This window comes from Panthera tigris, chromosome B1 (genome assembly GCF_018350195.1).
Source record: "Panthera tigris isolate Pti1 chromosome B1, P.tigris_Pti1_mat1.1, whole genome shotgun sequence".
Classification (NCBI taxonomy): Eukaryota; Metazoa; Chordata; class Mammalia; order Carnivora; family Felidae; genus Panthera; species Panthera tigris.
Genome location: NC_056663.1, coordinates 172,424,278 through 172,446,193, shown reverse-complemented (window position 1 = coordinate 172,446,193; position 21,916 = coordinate 172,424,278). Strand labels below are relative to the sequence as shown.

General features: G+C 46.1%; 1 long non-coding RNA gene across 3 annotated transcripts; it reads left to right on the top strand.

The window, feature by feature from the left end:
- Positions 1–61: 61 nt before the first annotated feature.
- LOC122238078 lies at positions 62–9,161 on the top strand. Of its 3 annotated transcripts, XR_006217046.1 has the most exons (5): positions 62–230; positions 2,721–3,341; positions 3,425–3,489; positions 7,771–7,842; positions 9,012–9,161. It is a non-coding gene; the product is annotated as an uncharacterized LOC122238078 (long non-coding RNA). The 3 variants fall into 3 exon arrangements; XR_006217045.1 differs by lacking the exon at positions 9,012–9,161 and having other exon boundaries at positions 7,771–8,237; XR_006217047.1 differs by lacking the exon at positions 9,012–9,161 and having other exon boundaries at positions 62–387; positions 7,771–8,237.
- Positions 9,162–21,916: the final 12,755 nt, after the last annotated feature.

Below are 21,916 nucleotides of genomic sequence, written 5' to 3'. Positions count from 1 at the left end.
TCTTACTGTAATGAAAACTGCATTTCCATGAACCGTTGCGGTAGAAATTACTTACCGGCGGTCACCTGTGATAGCATCACCCCGCGGCTCACGTGGTGGGCACGGATGCCGCCAGGGACGGTTGCTGAAGCGCCTTCTCGTGATCACCTTCCGCGCGGTCCTCAGGGTGCCGCAGATGGGCGGAGGCGGCGCTTCCGTGTGGGAAACGAGGCCCGATCCAGAATATGATGGTGATTTAAAACAGTAGCTCCTTCTACCCTTTTCCTGTGACCTTTCCTTCACGGTTCGAATCTGATTTTCTGCTGGGGTCCTGCAGGATGCCAGATGGAGGCCAACCGTAATAAGTGATGGCATTACGTCATCTGCTACGTGCCAGGCAGTGAACTGGTGCGTCTCTTACGTTCTCCCTCATCATTTCCATTATCCTGTGCACCAAAGATTGTCCTCCAGTGCTCTCCTTTCCTTTCTTCCTTAATAATATAATTATACATTTTTTTTCTTTAAATGAGGCACATGAATTCCTACAAGAAGACCACATAGCCCAGCCTCCCCTGTGGCTACGTGTGCCCATGAGGTCATTGTGTTGGAAGCAGAAGTGTTCTGTGTGGTTCTGAGGAAGTGTCCTAAACAGGAAGAAACATGCCCCTTTTGGTCTCTTCTCTTCTATGCCAGTTGGAACGTGGATGTGATGGCTGGATGTGAACAGCCTTATTAGACCATGAGGTGGAAACCACTTGTTGAGCATGGTAAAGCAACGAGAAGGAGCTCGAGTCGCTGATGATTGTAGAGGAGAATTTCGAGGGTTTTGGTCACCTGATCTGATCCTGTCCTACCAAAAGCACCCAGTAAGAAAGTAGTAGAATGAGGTGTTGGGGAATATGGGCTCTGGGGTCAGACACACCCGGATTAAAAACTTACCTCTCCTACACTTATCAGCTCCATGATCTTAGGCAAATTACTTAACTGTTCTATGTCAGATTCTTCATTTGCAAAATCAGTATAAGTAAAAAGTAAGCAAAAGGGATTTGGGGAAAAATCTTTAAAAATTTTCAGCATAGTGCCTGGCACATGGTCAGTGCATGACAGAGGATAGATATTATTATTCTAATATTATAGATGAGGAAACAAACTTCAGCAGTTAGGAAACTTCTCCAAGGCCATGAACGCAGATAAATAACCGAGAGTATTAGATCCGGAAGCTCCTGAGTTTTCCATGACATTGACCACCATGGATGCCCAGATGTCACCATGAAAAACAAGGGAAAAAATTTGAACTCTTTTTTATACTTTCTAGTGAACACATGTACGCGCACACATACACACACACACACACACACACACACACTACACACTTTAGGTAGTTCAGTGCATTCTTCGAATGTAAAATTAGCAGTTTTACAAAAGAATCTACCAAAATGGAAATGTTTGTTTGAACTAACATGTACTAATATCACTAGGTACAAAGTTTCCAGCAAGCTATGCTACTGTCTGCTGACCCCTCAGGGTCACCTGCTGGTGATCAGTCCCCTGTGACATGGTCACATTCTGCATTTCCTTGTGTCCACACCGAGCTCAAGCTCATTTTTCAATTTGCAGATGAGTTGAGCTCAGAATATCAGTCCTTAGTATGTCAAGCCTGTGCAGTGGTGTCCTTCCGACCCAGACTTTCTGTCAGACCAGGGCTAAGGTTTGGATGGGATTGTTTTATAGCAACTGTGAGCTTCTAACAATGAGGGTGGCTCAGTGGCCTATAAGTCAAAGTGGATGATTTGAGAAGGCTGTGAACTCTATCAAGGCAGGGACTGTGTCTGTTTTGTTCACTGATGTATCTCTACTCAGAAGGACTTAATCACTATGTACTGAATCGTGTTTGGATGAATGAGGGCTCTCAGGATCACCATGCAATAAACCATTATGGCTGAATCAAACCACCGAACTGATGCTCACTGGACTTCCCCATGGGGCCCAAGTATGGGGGTCACTTGTCCAGCACCCAGTCCTACCATTCCAATTGTACTCCTTCTATCTTTTAGAGAGCTTCCCACCATGGGCTGTTTTGGGGAGGGCAGATGGTGGAGGGAAGTGCCTGCTCTTATAAATCAAAGTGGTCAGATCCTCTCTCTGGGAGCTTTGAATTCAAACAACTGTTGCAAGGATGTAAGATGATTGGAGGCTGTTCACTGCAGGACCTGGATGGAGTGTAGACCATATGCTTCTGCTCTGAGTTTTGCTGTGTCTCCTTCAACCTTGCCTTTACCAGCTCCCTTAGTCCTGCCCACATTCCCACCCTCAACTTCAAACCTCCCACAGATTCTGATGTGCCTTAAAGTCATTGAATAATCCCCAGCCCCTTTGTTTCTTAAAATAGCTTTCAAGCAAAATTGCAAGAGAGATTTTGCTGCTAATCTTGGTCTTCACTGATAGACCTAAAGCTTATCTGGTAAATTTCCAAATAGCAACTTGGGAGAAGTTGTGCAGTCAAGGCCAATATTTTTCAGTTTGAAATATGGAGACTGAAGTAATTGGAGAAGGTGACAGTGACTATTTTTGAGATGATTATTAGGAGCAACTCTTTGGCACTGAAAAAGTTGGAGAGAAGTGAGTTGAAAACTGGCTCCATGGCTAAATATGGTGCCAAACACCTAATTTTACAATTGTCGGTGAATTTTTTCTCATCAACAAAAAATGTACTTTGGCACGTTTCTCTCCCACCCTCACAGGATGGTCATCGCTGTGCTCTTCACATGTTGTGAGAATTCTGGGTCATTTTCTCAAGTTTGGAATTGTGGATGTAGCCGTGGCTGTTTCCAGACAGAAAACAGTGGAATCCTAGAAAGAGTCAAACAATCAACTGTGATTTTGTACTTCAATCCAGATGAATTAAGCAAGCAGATCCTTTGGGTTTTACACATCTATGAAATATCAGGCCCTCGTGTTCTCCTTTTGGGGTGTTCTTCCTTGAAAAGAACGTACTTTCGCTATTTAAATCATATCAGTAAATAGTCATATTGTGTCTTATGGTTTTTTGGTCCTTCTGTCTTAAAAAGAATGATTTCAAGAATGAAGTTTCACATGCCGATTTGAATAGTTTAATTTTTGTTGGAATAATTAGTTCCCTTCCTTCTCATCTTTTTCTGAACCCACTGGAAAAAAAAAAAAAAAGACAAAGGAGAGAGGCAGAGAGACACCAAAATAACATCTTTCCTATTGATAAAGCTGACATTGGAGAAAGTGGAATATATCTGTGGCCAAATGGACTTCCTAATCCTGAGTCCACGTGCTGGCTGCACCAGCCGATCTGGTCAGAGGCAGAAGCAGACCACTGCTGGCCTCCTCACACGGTAAGCGTGGAGAGCTTTACTGCTGTGCTTGCCATGGGTTTGACAGCCATCTAGAGCATGTTTTCTCTGCTATTTCCTAAAAGGAAGAAGAGACAGGAAGGGGCTGGGCTGTGCATGCTTGGTTTCTTCTCACAGATTCCTCAATTAGGTAAGTCCCTCTGCTGTCCAGGGGAGGGGTGAAGAAGGGCTCCAGGGAGATATTCTGCTAATGGGGTTCATGCTGCTGGGGAAAGAGCTCCTGAGTGGGAAGAAGCACCCTCCCTAAGAAAGTCTTCAATGACAAAATCTATTGTAGTAGGCATTTTTTATTTACCAGTTTTGATTTCTAACCCCCTCTCCTCCTCACATCTCGTTGAACATTCTAATTTGAGCAAGAGAAAAAACTGCATAGTAAAAAGAACACTGGAGACCTGGGTCCTGGTTGGGCTGGTGGGTAAGTCAAAGGGGCTCTCCGGGTCTTGCCTTCCTGCAGTCTGAGAGTGTAGGAGAGGTTGGTCCTTGCTAAAGCCAGTCCTATGGTCTGCCTCCCATACCTTTCCTTCCGGGAACCTTGCCTTCTCTTGTATTTTCAACTTCTTTTCTCCTCAACTGGGTTCCTTCCATGTGCTTTTAGACATTTACAGATCTTTCCCACTTAAAGACAATATCCTCACTTGACACCTGCCCTTTCTAGAAGCTTCCTTATCTCTGTGTCTTCTTTTTTTAATAGAAAAACTTCTTTAAAATGTTATCAGAATAGGCTGCCTCCTTCATCTACTGCTCAAAGTTACCTGGCTTCTGTCTTCTAGCCTTATGATACCTCCCAAATGATTCTCACGAAAGTGGCCAATAATCTGCAGCTCAATCCAGTGGACATTTTCGTTCTTATTGTACTTGATTTCTCAGCATTATTGACACTGCTGACTGGTCCCTGCTTTTCAGAAATCTCATTTCCCTTTGTTTTCCTGACATAACACTTTCTTGGTTATCTGCTTCTGAAGGCGAATTTTCTTCTAGTCAGCTAGATCTTGGAGTTCTGCAATACCCAGGTCCTCTCTAGATTTCTCTTTATTTTCTTTCAGTAAAAGAATGGTTAGACAATATATTTATCCAACACATTTTTATAGGCCCTTATTATGTGGTAAGCACTATCTTAGGCGTGGAAAATTCATGCCTAAGAAGTTATTCCGTGGAAAAAAATATTCCATGCTCTGATGGAGCTCCCACATTCTAGTGAGAGAAGAGAATCAATTAATCAATCAATAGGAAAATAAGTATATTTCAGGTAGTGATAAGAGCTATGATGAAAAATAAGTTGAGGCGAGGGAATGCATATGTGTGTGGGAGGAGGTGAAACTATAGTTATATGGAAGGGGAGGGCAGAGTCCTGAAAGAACTGCGGGACTAATTTTGGTATCAGAAGAACACTGTCGTCATACAAGGGGTTAGCAAGTGTTCCCCTCTACCATATTTTGGAGGAGATTGAGAAGGATTGGTATTAAATTTTCTTTAAATATTTAGTAGAATTCACCTGTGAAGACATCTGGTCCTGAACTTTCTTCCAATGGGAGGCTTTGATTACCGATTCACTCTCTTTACTTGTAATAGGTCTGTTGTGGTTTCTATTTCTTCTTGAGTCAATTTAGGTAATTGGTGTGTTTCTAAGAATTTGCTATTTCATGTAGATTATCTGATTTGCTGGGGGTACAGTTGTTCACTGTATTCTCTCCTCATAATTGTTATTTTTTTCAAGTTGATTGTAATGTCTCCACTTGCATTTCATTTTATTTCTTTTTTTTTTCCTCAGTCTACCTAAAGGTTTGTCAGGTTTTGAAGTGCATGACTGAACCATAGAGTTATCTAGTGGCAGAGCATTCTAGGCAAGAAGACAAATAATATGAGCCAACATTTACTGAGAACTTTTCTGTGCATCAGACATTCATTCCAAGTGCTTTCCCAGATAGTAAGTGTAGTAATTCATTGTCATCATCGTCATTGTCTTCGTCTCACTTTCCAGATGACAAAACAAGGGCATAGAAAGAGGTGAATGGATTGTGGAGATCCCATGTCTAACGGGGTAGAGCCATGATTTGTGGCAGCAGTCTGACTCTGGGACCCCATATCTACCTCCACACTCTTTTTTTTTTTTTTTAAAGTTTATTTTGAAAGAGACAGAGATGGAATGAGTAGGGGAGGGCCAGAGAGAGAGGGAGAGAGAGGGAGACTCTCAAGCAGGCTCTGCACTGTCAGTGCACAGCCAAAGGCAGGGCTCGAACCCATGAAACCATGAGATCATGACCTGAGCCGAAACTGAGAGTCGGATGCTTAACCAATTGAGCCACCCAGGCGCCCCACTACCTACACACTCTTACCTTACCTAGTCTATGAGTCCAGTGATAAGAATTATTATCAGAACTGATATCAAAACAAAGAAAAAAACACAAAGCCTCATCTCCTAGGTCTCAGTATATCATTTTTCTTTTGTGAGAAAGATATGAGAAATGTGTCCTTTCCAGCTAGGAATAAGAATGGTACAATAATTTCACCACCTAATTTTACTCCCCAGCTGGTTCCAGGATATTAATAACTAGAGCTGGACCATTCCTGCTACATTTTGGTTTTCTTAAAAATCTCCAGCTATTTTCTAATATATGCCATTTTATAAAATATATTTTTCCCAAGTATTTTTTTTCCTTCCCAGGGAAACAAAAGTATGTTTTCACAGCACACAATCCATATGCTTCTGATTTACTTGTACTCAAATCTCAAAAATGTTGCTTTATAAGAGCTATTTTATTCCTCTTCAAAGTGACTTGAATAAAAGTTTCTTAACATGTTCTTCCTCTTGAACACTACGTGGTATTTTGCTAGGGAAAGAATATTCTGTTATCACCATAACTTGATTGGTTCAAAACCAAAAGCCAAAGCTTCTTAAAAGGCCCTGGAAAAACATGCTTCCCCATGCATAACTAAATCATGGGATGATTCAGAACCTCTAGGCAACTAATGGTATAGGTTAAGGGTGATGATGGTTCCAAAGAGACAGAAAAGTTTTTAATCATTGGCAATTCCTATGCACCCCACAGTGGAATTGTATTTTTTCTTCTCTGTATACAAAAAAAAGTGGTGAGTGGGAGAAGAAATTTCTCTTGTCAGCTTGAGCTTTAAAAAGAAGAAGGAAGTATGGGGTGAGTGGATGTTTTTAAGCTCAGGCATATGTTAGAGGGGGAGGAAATGAGACTGAGTGAGAAACAAAGTGCTGACGCTGAAGATCCTCCATGGCCTCAGAATGACCCAGGAATCTCACCAGTTCCTATAACAAATGCCACATGCTAAGAGCAAGTTTTGTCAAGGAAGCACTGGCACTGAGTGGAGTCAGCAGAATTAGGAGTGGTGCCAACCAGGGCTCCTGTGTAAGGGGAGAACTTAATTTCCATCCAGCCATCCAACCATCCATCCATCCATCCCTCCCTCCCTCTCTATTTCCCTCCCTCCCTTCCTCTATCCTTCCCTCCCTCCACTTCTCCATCCATCCATCCCTTCTTCCATCCATCCATCCATCCATCCATCCATCCATTCCTCCCTATTTCCCTCCCTCTCTTCCTCTATCCTTCCCTCCCTCCTTCCTTCCATCCATCCATCCATCCATCCATTTCCCCAACCATCCATCCATCCATCCCTCCTTCCCTCCCTATTTCCCTCCCTCCCTTCCTCTATCTTTCCCTCCTTTCTTCCTTCCCTCCCTCCATTTCTCCATCCCTCCATCCCTTCATCCATCCATCCCTTCTTCCATCCATCCATCCATCCATCCATCCATTCCTCCCTATTTCCCTCCCTCTCTTCCTCTATCCTTCCCACCCTCCTTCCATCCATCCATCCATCCATCCATCCATTTCCCCAACCATCCATCCATCCATCCCTCTACCCATCCCAGAAACACTGAGGAAGGAAGGCAGGAAGGGTAGAAGGGAATGGAAATTAAATTCCACTGATCACTTGCTATGCCAATAATGACAAACAGGCTTAATCTCAGAACAAGGCTGATGGATTGGTAGTGTTTGCCTGGAATGCTGTATTGAGAATGATTCTGAGTTCTGATCTGTCTTCTGTAGCAAGGAGTATTGGGATCAATTCAGGGATATTGGCTATGAGCATGACTGGGGCAAAGGTCCGCAGTTACACACATACTCAGAACCACCATACTGTGCCACACTCCAGCTCAGAGCTAGTCAGGGGAGGAGACAAAGACATTTCTCCTGATACTCACCGAGGGTGGTTGGGAGAGAAGAGCTGGCCATGGTTGGGGGGCAAGGGTGGGATTTGGGAGATGAGGGCTTGGCCTGGGCAGTCCCTGTCACTCTGCCTGGAAAAGCATTAACGACTTGGATGCTAGTGAACCTTTTTCTGCTCTGAGTCCTGCCGTGTTTTACACAGTGTCCTGATCCCTTAGGTCCTGGTTACTGTGCCCAATAAGTGAAAGCTTTCCTGGGTCATCCGCTGAAATGCTGGGAAGTCCAAAGAGGTGAGGAGCATAGCTTTGCCAGTGAGACTGTCCCGGAGTTCAACCCCCCACCACTGAGAAGCACCTTGCACTCCCAGAAGCCTTCCCAGGCTCAGTTTTCTCATCTGTAAAACAAAAAAACGCCCACCCCTACAGGACTTCAGTGAGGATTAAAATATGATATAAAGGGCTTGGCCTCTAGTAACACTTTCTAAATAATTAGTATTTTATAAAAATGCTCTCGGCTTTAATTTGGCTTCAGGCTTTTGATCAGACAATAATATTTATTATACACTTAGTAGGTATGAAAGGGAACAGAAAGAGGTCTGAAGTCTAGGGTGACAGGTAAGACACACACAGAATAGAAAACTGTGATCAGGGACAAGTGGCTTATTTCTACCCGACATCTGGAAGAGGTAGAGAATTTGAATAGGGTGTACATTTGAGGACAAACAGCGAAGTGACTTCCCTTTTCCTAGCTATGAATTTGGGATATTCTTCTCTTTTCCTGTTTGGGCTTTTGTGTTCCTCAGAGAGGAGACCTCTGATTCTGAGAAGTGGGCAAGAGAAGGTCAAACTACTGCTCACAAAACAATGACTCAAAACCCTGAGTCTTTTCCGGATTTACCTACATTTAAAAACAAAAAATCCTTTGCCCCCCTCAGGACTGCTGGAGGAACAGGGGCTCCTGTGGCTTTCTGGCAAAGGCAGTCAGGGTGTGAGGAAACCAGAAGGAACCAAAACACAATGAGAAACCCCGTTCAGCCGACCACGGAAAAGTCCTCTTTGTTGTTTGAAATTTTTATCTTGTTTGTGGCAAATCTAATGATTCAGTAACGACCACAGCTGTGTTGGGGCCCACGAATTTCCTCAGAGGCTTCCCCCCACCCCCACCCCCCACTTGAGAGCAGGAACAAGGCCAGCTGGGTAGGCCACCCTCCTCCAGCTCTCTTCCCAGTCTCTGCAATGTGTTTGGGACAAGCAGCGCTTGGGGCCGCCCGCCCGGAGATTTTATCCGACTTCTCCTGTATCTAATTCCGTGGGGGAGGAAGCGAAGTAAAACTGGCTGTTGTAGGTTCATGGACGATGCATTTCTGGGCATGAGGTTCAGCTCTCTGTATCCTGCTGTTGAAGTAAGTTTGAGAGAGTCAACTCGTTTCTCACTGTGGTCCTCACTGTGGTAATGACAGAGAGTCACAGAGAAGATTCCGGTTTCCCAGACCCCGCCGAGGGGGTGGGCAGCTGGCACCTGCCGGCAACCGCCTGCTTGCCTCTGATTTCCCTGGGTCAGCATCTCCCTACTGTGTGCGCTGAGCCAAGGAGCAGCAACAAGAAGGAAAGACAAGGCAAGGTGGCCGCCGAGTGGCTCGGGGTTCTGCATGATCTCAGCGCGCAGCTGCAGCTGGCGTGGGTGCGGCTCCCGTGGGGAGGCCCTGGGGGCTCGGTCTCACTGGCATGCTAATGTCCCTCCCTGCCTCACATGCCTCATCTGGGAAATGAAGGCACGGGGGTGTGTATGTGCGGGGGTGGGGAGGGTGGGGAGCTGTGCATTTATTCATTCATTCATTCATGGATCTGTCTGTTTATTCATCCACGGAACTTTTTTTTTTTTTTTTCCCCACACATTGATTCTGTGCTAGCTGCTGGGGATGCAGAAATGAGTAAGATTGGGCTCCTGCCCTCCTGGGATCACAGTCTTATGGGCAGGATAGGTAAATACGCAAATAAACCCAGAAAAGTCATCTGTGTGATAACAGGAGTGTAAGGTGCCCAGCCCTGTTTAGAAATGTCGAGATAGCTCAATGGAAAGGATGAGTGAAGGATGCCAAAAGCATGGAAGAGTATTCCAGAGGGAAGCCTAGATCTTGCAAAAGAACTTTGCCGGAGAACGATAGCAAGGCCGAAAGATCTTTCAGGGAGGGAAAGGCAGAGAAGGCAGTGGCGACTCTCCAGTTCTCAGTATCCACCTGAGATTCCAGTTTATCGAGTAAAAGGAATTTTTCCTTCCTCTGAATTTTGAAAACCATTCCGGCCCTTCTCAGACTCTCCCAACTGTTTAAATACCACAGATGGGGCAGCTGACGCTTGTTACCAGGTCAGGCATGGAGAGATCTCTTGTTGTATTTTTCACACAGACCCTTGATGGAGCCTGAAGACTTTATGGAGATGGCTGTGATTCTTACGTTCTGTGGGGTCAAGGGCTCCTCGGAGAATGGGAAGAAAGTGATAAATCATCTCCCCAGAAAATACACATCATTTCCGTAAATTTTCAGGCGTTTCCAGAATCATCCCCCCCCTCCCAACCCACTCATATGTTCCAGGTAAAGAACTTCCCTCCTAGCCTTGAGCCATGGATCAGGGGACTGGCGTGACCCAGTGCAGACGCTGAGTTTTGTGGCTATCTGACCTGATGTGGGCATCCAGCTTGGACATTCTTGAGAAAGCAACACCCCAAGGCAGACCCTGGGCTGGCATGCAGTGTAGACAAGTGCACTTTGCTCAGACTTGCAGCCCAGTGGTCTGGGACCTGGCAAAAGCAGGGAGGCAAGTTAGCTGCCCACTCACGAGCAGTGATCTGTAGAGGTCAGAGATGGACTGAGGTCGGTGACAGGCAGAGGTCGGTGATGGGCGGAGGTCAGTGAACAGCAAATGTGTTTTGTCAGGCTCCCCAGCAATTACACTGAAGTGTGTCCCCGTCTGGGTACTTTCTTTCGACTTGAGTTGGCGAATTGGGTAGGAGGGATGGTGGTGATGCCAAGGCCATTCTCAGACGGGATAGAGCAAAGGCAGATGAGCAAGGAGACCACAGGAGCTGTTGTAGCTCAGGTACCCACAGAGCTTTGAAAGGAAACAGAATCCTTTGTCAGAGGACCTCAGCAGCCCCATACTAGGGTGAAGCAAGAGGAGTTTTCCATGGGTGCACGATGTCAGGGGGGAGTGCCCAAAACTCAGTAATTAAGATAACTGATATTTTAATGCACTTTTAAAAGGTCAAAATTAACGCAAACATCCACGATGAAAAGAATTTCAAAAAAAAAATTTTTTTTAATTTTTTAATGCTTATTTAGTTTTTAGAGAGAGAGAGACAGAGCATGAGTGCAGGTGGGGCAGAGAGAGAGAGAGAGAGAGAGAGAGAGAGACATACACAGAATCCGAAGCAGGCTCCAGGCTCTGAGCTGTCAGCACAGAGCCAGACTTGGAGCTTGAACTCACAGACTGTGAGATCATGACCTGAGCCGAAGTCAGACACAACCAACTGAGCCACCCAGGCGTCCCAAGGATTTCAAAATTTTAAATGCAGATGAGATGCAACCCTTGCATGGATGGGATGCCTCCTACCTCACCTTAATCCCAGCCCTAGGCTCTGGAACCAAGAAATGCATGCCTTTAAAGTCCCAAACTTGCATTTGAGTAAGACTTTGAGTTTCATGAAGTTAGTGCCTAGACAGTGGTGAGTTGTTTCTTGTAGTTGTCTAGGAGTGGTTCCCAGACAGCATGAACGCTGGTCCGTCCCCTTGTACCTGCAGCCCAACAGGGAGCCCACCTTTGCCCAAGGAATATTGTTGGCAGTGACCCAAATATGCCACCAGGTGGCACTCTTGCTTTGCTCCATCCAGGTGCCCCTGCAATGGGGATTCTTAGCCAAGCTAAAGAGATTTAAACTAGTTGCTAAACTGTTGCCAGTTGTTTTCTGAAAGGCCAGAAAGAATCCGGAGCAGGAATGAGGGTAAGCGCAGAGGCCATATGAAGAGGATTGGAGAGCCAGGAGCCAGGTACAGCCTGATTAGTAACAATAGGCCGGACTGCTTTTCAGCAGGTGAGAAAAACGAGAATTTTAAACCATCTTTTGTTCTCCTGTGCAGTATAAACACACGTGACATGGGAGAGAAAAGGGGGATTAATGGTTTTCTGTGAAGCAAAGCCTGGTGGGAAGAGCTCTGATGCTGGCTCCACCACCGGCTAGCTGTGATCTTGGACAGATAACTGGACTTTGCAAGCCTGAAATTCTTCATCTTTAAATGGGGATCACTGTAGCCGCGCCCCCCCCCCCCCCGGGGGATCATTAGAAGATCAAATAAACTGATGTGCAGGAGGCCTTGGACATGGTGCCTGGTACCCAGAAAATGTTCAACAAAAGAGAGGTGCTATGATGGACTTTTAGGCAAAGCCTGAACGGCTAGATTTTGTGCCCCCCTCCCTGCCCCGGCCCCCCCTCCTGCTGGCTGTTATTGATTAAGAGATGACCTCAGAGTGACCCGGAGAAATAACTTGATAATGAACCATGGCTTTAGCAGAGTCAACCAGAAGAATTTCCCACCTGGATTGAGTTTCACAGGTGTGATTTTTGAACCAGGAAATCAAGCTGGGTTCCCTGGCAAAACTGTCTCACCCTTGGCGACCGGGGAAACGTCTGACCACCGGGTGACTGGCCCCGCTTAAGCTGTGCATTGTTGCAGAATGGTTCCTGTTTATCGAGGCTTACTTTGTGTCAGTCACTTCACTAAGCACGTTGCACCCACTGTTTCATTTATTCCTTAATACCACCTGGAGAAGTAACTGAGTCCATTTTACAGACAAGGAAATGTAGGTTTAGCGAGACTTAGTACCTTATCAAGGCTCCTTCTGACAGTAATCGGTTTAAACTTAGGTCTATCTGGCTTCTAAATCAATCAATCTATCCTCTGTCTGGCTACCTATCTACCATCTGTCTAATGGCCTCTCATCTGTCTATTTGATGTGTTAAATACAAACCACTTTGATCTACTAATTAAGACAAGTTCCTTCGAAACCTCTAGACTCTAGGGAAGTCTTTTTTGACCTCAGTTCAAGCTTCTCTTTTGAAAATATAGAGATGTATTCACGGCTGGAGTTGTGCAGCTACATCATCCATAACACATACACGTGATCTTCTGAGAAGCATGTTGTTACTCAGAGGCCCCGTAACCTAGGTTAGGAGCCACTCTTGTGTTGGCCACACTTCCGGGGGTTCTGGGAGAGAGAATGGTGTGCTGTGTCCTCTCCCTTGGGAGGACAGACAATGCCACTCTCCGTTCTGCGTCGAGCTCCCTCTGCGGCCACCAACAAACCTAGTTGACCAGCGCGGTCTCACTTTTCAATGGGAAACTGTTGGGTGAGAGAGGAAGTGTCAGAACATCAAGATCAGCCTGACTTGGTTGCGAGAGACGGCCGAGGAGCAAATCTGCCTTCCCGAAGGAAAAACATCACCAGCCATCAGTGGAGGGAATTCGGCTTTTGGTTCCTAACTGGAGAAGACAGCTACCTGTCAAATGGCGTGGAGTCGACTGGGGAGCCAGTGTGGCTATGTTCCCACTTAGCGATGTTTGGTTTTCTCTCCAGAAATGTACTTTATTTCCTCTAAATTCATATTGTAGCTCATCTCAGATTAATAAAGTTTTCTCTATTAAAGGAGGTCCTCAGAGAGTCTACTTTATTACATTAAATGGGTTTTAATTAGTCAGAGAATGAGTTCCTCTCTCAGACTTAAAAAAATGTGTTGTCAAATATTCCAGTGGAAATATGGTTGGCTTTATTTATTTAGTAACTTTGAAAAGACAGTCACTTCCTGTTTATAGTATCAGAAATTAATTCAGTCTTGGGGTACCTGGGTGGCTCAGTTGGTTGAGTGTCTAGCTCTTGGTTTTGGCTCAGGTTGTGATCTCCCCATTCGTGAGTTCAAGCGCCGCATCGGACTCTGTGCTGGCAGCTGGGAGCCTGCTTGGGATTGTCTCTCTCCCTCTTTCTCTGCCCCTCCCCACCCCCCCCCGCCCCCCCCCGTCTCTCTCAAAATAAATACATAAAAAGTTAAAAAATATTCCAAAAAAAAAAAATTAATTCAGTCTTAAATGTCATTGAGGTTTATGGATTAAAAGAGAGGAAAAAATAATGTTTTCCATTTTTTAAAAAAGATATACATTATTTATTACTTAAAACATTCTTTAATGTTTATTTATTTTTGAGAAAGAGAGAGAGAGTGGGGGAGGGGCAGACAGAGAGGGAGAGAGAGGATCCAAGCAGGCTGTGCTCTGTCAGTACAGAGCTTGATGTGGGGCTCGAACTCATGAACGGTGAGATCATGACCTGAGCTGACGTTGGACACTTAACTGACTAAGCCACCCAGGCGCCCCAATAATGTTTTTCTTTTGCACATAAATCTTTTTTTATTAAAATAAAAATAAGCTAAAGTAGTATAATAAAATATGAAATGACCACAATCTCTTAGGGAAGTAGATGTGTTGAGAGACGTTTTGACGTGTCGAGGCTGGAGGAAAGGGCCCACTATTTTTCACTGCTTCATCCTCAGACCCTAGCACTGGGTCAACAGGCGGTCTGTGCTCAGCACTTGTTTACTGAGTGGAAATGAGGTCCAGCATGCGGACTCCCTGAGATGGAGAGGGCCAGTCTTGTATCAGCCCTGGCTCCCTCTTTAGAAGGTACGGCACAGGAGCCTGGCTTCCGGGTAGGGGGAGTAGAGAACACTGGCCCCATCCCCCCCTCCGTATCCATGTGGACGGGAGAGGAGGGTAAGAATCCGCTGAGCTGCAGGGCAGAGTGGAGTGGAGGCCCTTCTATTGAGCACCCATGAGAGCGCATCAGAGCTCTGTTCGGTGCTTTATTTATTCTTCTTCCGCTGAATGCCCACAGGGAGGTTGTGAAGACACTCCCATCCTTCATCACCTGCACAAGGGAAGGACCTGGGGTTCACATCTGGGACTTTGGAATGGAAGCTCTTTCTAGGAGGCCGAGCTTCCTCTCTGCAGTCGGGGTCCATGCGGGAACAAGGGCTCCACCTGGATGGTACTAGGTGTTCGAACTCTTTGAACAAATTTGAACGAGGGCATTTCTAAGGCACTAGAGGACAAGTAGTTGACTTGGCAGGCAACTCACCAGAGAGCCAGGAAATGAGCCAACTTGAAACTGAGCAATTTCATGTTTGAATTTTTTTTTTTCCTCTGCATCTACCCACTGAAAAATCCTAGGGCAGGAGGGGACCTAAGAAAAGTGTCAAGATGAAAGCTAGTAATGTCTTTCTTTTGCATTTATTTATTTTTTTTGAAAGAACCTTATCTAAAGCTCCTTACATCTGCTTATGTCTTACATAGGAAGATGAGTGTGTCCCAACTCTTCAATTAGAGAACCATCTCCATAACTCAAAAGAGCCAAAGGACTCCACTCTGAGGTTCTATTTACATCTTCGAAAAGAAAAATTCATGGCTAAGTTCAATACCCATTCTCCTTTCACTGACCCTAATTAAATTTCCATTTGTCTTTTTGTCTGGCATGCGTGACCCTGAAAACTACTGTGAGTGGCCAAGCTGAGATGCTCATTTCCTGCCCTCTCACTGCATCCCTGCAATCTGTGAGCTCTGTTTATCCTGGTCCCTGCATAGGAATCGGGCAAAGAAGATCAGTCTCTGTGCCCAGGAAAGGGCTAGGCAGGAGAATTCAGTAGAACAGCCACGAAGATTGGGTTTGGGATGAGATGTGAGGGACAGAGTCCTCTCCCTTGAGGGACTCAGCAGCTGGTGGGAGGTGTGCAAGCCACTGTTGTCCAGGAACCCCTGGGCCACCCCGTGGGTTCCTCTGGGGGGGGGGGCTGATTAAGGCCCCCCTGAAGCTTCCTTTTGTATCTGGAAACTGTCCCTACAAATCCAGCTCCTGGCCAACTTCTAATTCTAAGAATTTTTTCCTTGCCAGGGAGACCTCAGATTTTTAATCGATTAAAGAGAAAGGCTCCTTTGATACGAAAAAGGAGAGCATCGCAGTTGCTAGGTGATTTAATTCAATTACCTGTCCTGCTGCTGACAGGCTGAAATGAGCAAGGGAGAGAATGGAGTGCAGGAATGGACACAAACCAGTTACTTTCTCAGTAGCTATCAGCTGGTCAGGATGGTCACTGAGATTTACGATGCTTCCTGCGGCAGTGTGAACCGCGTTAAACAAAACAAAATGATTTCTTTGAGTTTCCAAATAGTTTCCAAAGCTTTCCAGCAATTTCGCTACCTAGAGAGATTCCGGTTTTTTGTTTGTTTTAAAGTCCACTTGGAACATTTGTGTATGGAACTTCTGTTTGCTGTTTTGGAGGAAACTCCCCGTGTGGGCTTGCTAGGGCTACTGGAACAAAGTCCCACAAACTGCGGGCTGGAGGTCCGAGATCAAGGCGTCAGCGGACTTGGGTCCTGCTGTGGGTGCTGAGGGAAGGATCTCATCCTGGCCTCTCTCCTGACTTCTGGCGGTGTGTTGGCAATCCTTGGTGTTCCCTGCATTATAGATGCATCACCCCGATCTCTGCCTCCATGTTCACATGATGCTCTCCCTGTGTGTGGGACTGTGTCCAATTTTCCCCTTTTTATAAGGGCACCAGTCATACCGCTTTAGGGGCCAACCCTACTCTGGTATGACCTCATCTTAACTAATTATATCTGCAGTGACCGTATTTCCAATTGAGGCCACATTTTGAAGTGCAAGGGGTTAGGACTTCAGCAAATGAATTCTGGTCGGGGAGGGAGGTGGGGGGCATAGTTCAACCTCTAATCCACCTGAGGCACCTCCCCACTGCTGGCTGGAATCAGAGGTGTGGGCATGCATACACCCGCTTGCTTCCAGTGCAGGAACTCTCAGCCCTGGGTGCAAACTTGGAATCACCCGGGAAGCTTTTGAAAAAAAAAACCCAGCAAAATGAGGGGTGTCTGGGTGGCTCAGTTGGTGAGGCAACTGACTTCGGCTCAGGTCACGATCCCGCATTTTGTGAGTCTGAGCCCCGCGTCAGGCTCTGTGCTCACAGCTCAGAGCCTGGAGCCTGCTTCGGATTCTGTGTCTCCCCCTCTCTCTACCCCTCCCCTGCTCACACTCTGTGTCTCTCTGTTTCTCAATAATAAATAAACGTTAAAAAAAATTAAAAAAAAAAAACAGCAAAACCAGATACCCAACAGGATCTCCCATAACACATGAAAAGCCTGGGAAAATACTGTTTGGTGGGGCTCCTGTCTATGAAACAAGTTGATTATAAAACATATTGCAGGAGCGCTTGGATGGCTCAGTCGGTTAAGCGTCCGATTCTTGGTTTGGGCTCAAGTCACGGTCTCATGGTTTTGTGAGTTCAAGCTCCGCGTTGGGCTCTGTGCTGGCAGCACGGAGCCTGCTTGGGATTTTCTCTCTCTCCCTCTCTCTCTCTGCCCCTCCCTGACTCGCACTGTCTCTCTCTCAAAATAAATAAAGTTTAAAAAATATTGCAAAACTCATGGGCCCACGTGAGTGATTTATTAAAAAATATTAGAATAATAGGTACAGAAAAGCTGTTTATATGTTTATTGTCGGGTATAAAACAAGTCGATTACAAATGTATTATAAAATTCGTAGGCCCACGTGAGGTATAGTGATTTACTGAAGAAAAATGAGAATTATGGGTTGAAGAACTACTTTAGGTATTAATTATCAGTGTCCAGTCATTGCACCTGAAGATTCTTTATAGGGTCCAGACACTTTTTTTCTCGTTCTTTACGTTGTCTAACACCGCATTCCTGGGTAACTGCACGCCTCCCAGCACTGGAAGAGAACAGCACTGTCATCCCAATGCTGGGGCTCCTCGAAGCCAATCTGTATTGAAATGGAATAGATCCTTAACACCATTTAAGGTTGTGCCTTTCTTACTGGCAAGCTGTCGCGTCATAGCATTCCGGGTGAAGATTCCGCCCCCCCCCTTGACCCTCTCGAAGGCTGGAACCTTGCTTCCCTCTTGATGATAAGCACGAAACACAGGTGTTCCCCCATACACAAGAAAGTGTGAAGGCTAACATTTCTCTTTGGTGACGTTAAATTTGTCATTTGCGATTTTCCAGCACAAATGTTAAATTATCTTCCACGGTGTTCTGAACCCTTTGGGTGGTAATCATCACCTTCCTAGAATGTGATCTCTTTCAGTGGGGACCACAGCCTGGCTGCACAGGGCCACCAGCCCAGAAGGTAATGGCCTACGGCAAGAGTGAGCAGAACTGTCCCATTCCCGCAAAAAACATCCACCGTCATCAGGCGTGGCTGAAGACAGGGACAGCACGAGGTCACTACCAGCAGGAGACAAAGAGAGGAATCTGACCAGCACCCTCCTTTGGTATCTAGGAGGAACAGCCTGGAAAGCCACCTGCGGACCCTGCCCTGGGGTGGTTGTTCGTCCTATGTGTCAGCCGGGGGGCGGCGGGGGGCGGGGCTGGCTCACAGGGCCAGGCTTGCTCCCCATACCTCTCTGTGCTGTGGACCCAACGGTCTGAACGGGGAAGGGCAAGAACCACGCATGTGGGGCCCACACGTGCAACTCGATAAGGGTGGATGGCGGGTAAACCAGAGCCCCAACCATGCTGCATGTTTGATGGGAGTTGTCCCCCCCCATCAGGTGTTAGCACCACTGGCAGCCAGTGCATCAGGCAGGAGTGACCCAGGCTTCCCTCCTGGAACCACTCAGGCCACAGGCGTCCTGACAACGACAAAATCATGAGACATTGAGCTCTGAGAGCATCTGTCTCCTGGTCCCTGCTCGGGGCACCCAGGGACAGCCCCGACAGCCCCTGTGGGTCCAGGCATCCACATAGGACTTAGGAGATTGCAAGGAAGTTGCCCCAGAATGCAGAGCTAGGGGGTGCTGACTTCCTCCCCAGGTTGAAGGGCCACGTGGATACCCACACCCAAGCCGCAGAGATTCTGATCTACTGGGCTGGAGACGGGGCTCCTCCACCATATGTATAAAAAACCCCCTCAGGTGATTGTAATGTGTGGCCAAGGTTGAGAACCACCAGGATCCGGCCCACTGATTTGCAAACTGGTGGCACATTGGAATCACCCTAGAGGTTTAATAAATTCTAACGCCTGGACGCCACTCTGGCTTAATTGGTCTGGAGTGTTAACCTGGCATGGGGATTAGGGAATCATTACCTTTCACCTGAGGTGGCATTTTAAAACCTCCAATGGCGGGGGCGCCTGGGTGGCTCGGTCGGTTAAGCGTGGACTTTGGCTCAGGTCATGATCTCATCTTGGGTTTAAGCCCCGCGTTGGGCTCTGTGCTGACAGCTCAGAGCCTGGAGCCTGCTTCGGATCCTGTGTCTCCCTGTCTCTCTGCCCCTCCCCTGCTCGCACTCTGCCTCTCTCTGTTTCAAAAATAAATAAACAACATTTAAAAAAAATTTTAAACCTCTAATGGTGGCCTGCATCTAATTGGCGATCAATGCAAATTCAGCCTGGGATTGCTCTAAATCCTGATTTTTTTTGGAGAGAATCCACTTTGTCTGCTCTGTCATTGCTGACTGGTTCCCAGTGGCTTTTCCTCCTCTGGTATTTTCCTCAAGTCAATCAACATGGCAGACAGCCATGGCAGACAGAAGGGGAAGTAGGACAAACTTACTTGAAGAAGAGTTTTTGGAAGACACTGTAACTGGTCAAACTCAGTCAACAGGCGTAAATATGAGTATGAAAAATCACGTGTGTATTCAAAGCTCTAGTCTCCAACCATCTTTAAAAAATATTTTTTTAATGCTTACTTATTTTTTTGAGGAAGAGAGAGACAGAGTGTGCGTGGGGGAGGAGCAGAGAGAGCGAGAGGGAGAGGGAGACACAGAATCTGAAGCAGGCTCCAGGCTCTAAGCTGTCAGCACAGAGCCTCACGTGGGGCTCGAACTCATGGACCATGAGATCATGACCTGAGCCGAAGTGGGACACTTAACCAACTGAGCCACCCAGGCGCCCCTCTGATCATCTTTTAGTCTTTGTAGTTATTAGGCTGGATAAAGACTGCCTTTCTCTCAACCCAAAAGGTCAACAGGAAGCTTCTTTTTCCATGGAGGATAAATTTTATTTGACAGTGTATGTTTGGAAAGTCAATCTTACTGACTGAAAGTTGAAAACATTATTTTAATATCAAAACATGTGAGACTGTTACAAACCATACTACACAAAGTATACAGTTTTCAAAAATGAAAATAAATATCTAAGAAATTTCATGCTACCTGAAACTAATCTAATGTTATAAGTCAATTATATTTTGATAAAAAAAAAAAATTCAGGGACGCCTAGGTGGCTTAGTCAGTTAAGCGTCCAACTCTTGATTTTGGCTCAGGTCATGATTTCACGGTTCGTGAGTTCAAGCCCCGAGTCGGGCTCTGTGCTGACAGTGCGAAGCCTGCTTGGGATTCTTGGTCTGTCTCTGTCTCTCAAAAATAAGTAAAATTTTAAAAAATCATAAAAAAAGAGATTTCATGTTTGTACTAGATGCTTTGGAATACCCCTCAGTTATGTCAGTCTGCAGTTATGAATTAATTATTTGTTAGACAAGTTTGAAACCCATTGAAACAAGGGAGTTCAACCTGTTTTTCTATGATTTCAATCACTTTTAATATGCTTTCCCCTGCCGGGGTTGCTCTTCCCTTACTAGGCTGGTAAGTTGGTAAGATGAACTCCTATTTTTGCCTCAAAACCCCATCAGGTCTCCCATCCTCTGGCACACCTTTTTTCCCTGCCCGTCAGCACCACTTTCTCTGTATCGTGCAGTCTGTATCTCTACCTTTGTACTTATTCCATGTTAGTGTAACCTCCTTGTTCATGTATGTATTTCATCTTTAAGACTGGATACCTTTGAGGGCAGGAATGATTTTGATTCACTTCTTTTCCCAGTGCTTTGCACTGGGCCTGACAGAGAGCAGTGAGAATTTGTTGATTAAAGAGTTTGTTGATTAAAAGCAATGGTTTTTTTTTTTTTTTTTTTTTTGATTTCTTAAAAAACAACTGAAGAATCTCAAATGCTCCAAGTTGCTGCTACTTAAAATACAAAAGGAGATTGTTAGTGTTTGGGTTTTTTTTTTTTTTTTTTTTTTTTCTGAGTCAGCTGTGTGACTCTGAGTTGTGTTCAGAAAACATAGGAGTTGCCCTGGCAGGGGGCTCGGGGAGGGATTGTCACTAGATCCTGACCCCTTGGCGGGAGGGAGAGAGGAGGACATGGGGGGGGGGGGCAATCCAGCAGCTGGCCCAGCTGTAGGGCCTGCTCCCTCCTCCCTCCTCCCAGGCTCTTTGAACAGCTCTGTACTTCCAGCCACTTGCACAAGCCCTGGCACTGTTTGCCTCTAGTTAGGGTCAGAGGCCTTATAGGAATGGCATGATTCTACTTCCTTAAATAGCGACTTGGGAATGAAATGAGTAATCATGTCTTTAATTAGCCATATCCCAGAGGCCAGGAGGGGGCTGGTAAATGGTGGGCCCCCAGCCAAGATCAGCATTGTGCTGCTGGTACTCAGTCCAGGCAGACTTAGCGCCATGTTTGATTTGCCTCTCTCCCCCGACTCGTCCGGTCAGCCCATCCTCCATTCTGCCATCATTTCAGCCTGATGGGCTGCTCAAGGTTGACAGAAGGGAAGAAAGGAGGAAAAAACCTAACTTTTTCTGAGCATCTCGAGTGCACCGGGCTCTGGGCCACATGCTGGGAACAGTAAAGAGGAAGACCCGAGAAGCACGAGGGTGGAACCGGATAAAAGCGTAATCCACGCGGTCCGGCCCCCGTGTCAGAGAAAGAGGGTCCCAGTGACCAAGAGGTATTTCAGAATAACGTAAGTCCTTTACTTGTATTTTCAAGTTCTGTAAATGGAATCCATATGGATTCCTGAGCTACCCTGATACAACCTCTTCCCTTCTCTGTCCACCTGCTCGCAGCCTGATCCTCCCCGGGGCACTCTTTCTTCAACCCCACCCCCACCCCACCAGAAAAGTGCCCTGATCCATGCCAGTTTCGTTTCCTACCTTTGAGAAAACATCTTTCTGTCCCTAGTCCACATGCCTCTCATCTCTTCGAAACCTTCTTCTTTCCTTCTGTCTCTTCATTTTTCTGTCTGAGCCTTTGGGTCTGTACCACGGAAAAGAAAGATTCTGGCAAGGGAGACCTCTATCCCTGGAGAGTGACAGAACAGTAGCAACCAAGCGGGAAGGGTCTTTTTAGCCACTAAGGAAGGAGAGCACAGGCTGGGAATATCTAGAGGTTGATCATCTCTCTGCTGCCACTCAGGCGCATAAACAATATGGAAGTGTGCATGCAGTGTGGCGAGCATAG